General features: G+C 40.4%; 1 protein-coding gene across 2 annotated transcripts in view; it reads left to right on the forward strand.

The window, feature by feature from the left end:
* Positions 1-1,686, forward strand: part of DENND6A (DENN domain containing 6A) — an 81,663-nt gene that overhangs the window by 58,859 nt on the left and 21,118 nt on the right. The gene's annotated exons all lie outside the window — the stretch shown is intronic.

The raw sequence follows: 1,686 nt of genomic DNA on the forward strand, positions 1-1,686 counted from the left end.
ATAAAATCTCTGATTGCTCCTCAGTTACCTACAGGTTGTCTTCTTCATTTCCACTGAATTTATTTTTCCCAAAGTCATCAAGATCCTTCTCACCGCTGACTCAGTGGACACATTATTGCCCTATTTTTCCCACCTATCTTTCTTGTAACATTTATGCTGTTGATCTTAAATATATTTTAATCCTGATACCCTCTGTCTAGGCTGTCGGGTGGTGCATCTCAGTCTCCTTTGCAGAATTCTTTTCTCTGCGAATACCTTAAATGTTGGTATTCTCCAGTATCGTGTTCTGGGTTCTGATTACAAACTGATAATTCTTTCTGTACTATCTTATCTGTACCCATGGCTTTTGTTAACACCCTGTACTAATGACTGAAATATATCTTCCTAGCCTGAATCTCTGTGAGATCCAGACCTGTGTAACCAGGAGTGTGTGTGCCCGTGTGTGAGTACACACACTGCCTCCCAGACATCTTACTGAGTCTGAAACTAAATGTGTTCAAACTGAACTTTTTCTGTCTCCCTCTTTTCTCCCCTAAAATTATACTTCTTTTTTTATGAATGGCATTAGTTTCTATTTAGCTACCAGAAGACTAAGTTTTCATAAATTTCTCCTTAACTTGCCCACTTCAAATTTTTAAAGTCTATCAATTTGGCTTCCTAAAGTATTTCTTTGCTTTTTTGTTTTTATTGAGACAGAGTCTCACTCTGTTACCCAGGCTAGAGTGCAGTGGCATTAGCCTGGAGGTTGCTGTGAGCTGTAATGCCACGGCACTCTACCCAGGGGGATAGCTTGAGGCTCTGTCTCAAAAAAAAAAAAAAAAGAAAAATCTTTTCAATCTGTATACTTTTACCCTTTCCCTTTTAGCTCCTGCACTGATGCTCGCCTTTTCATAGCTAGGTTTCTAGAACAAAAAAAATCTCTGCCCCCATTCCCAAGTTGATAGAAGTGGTATGTGCCACAGGCTGATTATCTGGGTAATCTCCAGTAGGTAGGCAGGTGAGAGTGATAGCGCGATAATTAGTAATCTGTAGACTGCCATGCATAATTCAGATTTCACTCTCATTGCTGGTGCCATTATCACATATTGGCCCTTCCAAACCTGTGGAACCTCACTGTCAGGCAGTGAGCCACCTATAGACTCCCAGGGGATGTATAGCCCAGGTTGAAGACAAGGAAAGCTCTACTGTAACTACCACTGAACCTGCACTCTCCCTAGTGGGTCCCATTGAAATAGTCTTCCCTACATTCCCTGTTCCCTCTCCTCATTCCCATTTTTTAGAGAAGTGATTCATTGGGGCTATAGGGTTTTCTGTACTCTAGTTGCCATCTTGGGGTGTTTAAAGGTGAAATTGCACTTAGAGCAACTGTTGACATTGCTATGGGCAATCAGTTGATCTTACACATCCTAGGAAATCTTTATAATTCCCTTGGTCTCAAGTGAGTTTCTTCTGTTGTCTCTTGAGGTACTTCCCTCAAAGCAAGTTGGGGTGCCACAAAAGACAAGTAAATCACCTTCTACCAATCTCTGGCTTCCACAGAGATCAAACCTTACTGACTCAGAGTAAAGACTTGTACAGATAGATTTTTGTTTTCATTTAAACATCCCTTTTCTTTTTCTCCCTTTTTTTTCCTTCCTGGTGTTGAAGTTTTATTTAGAAAACAGGATAAATGATGTTGTTACCAAA

The sequence above is a fragment of the Otolemur garnettii genome, unplaced genomic scaffold (assembly GCF_000181295.1).
Source record: "Otolemur garnettii isolate 467f Iridium unplaced genomic scaffold, OtoGar3 scaffold00015, whole genome shotgun sequence".
Lineage (NCBI taxonomy): Eukaryota > Metazoa > Chordata > Mammalia > Primates > Galagidae > Otolemur > Otolemur garnettii.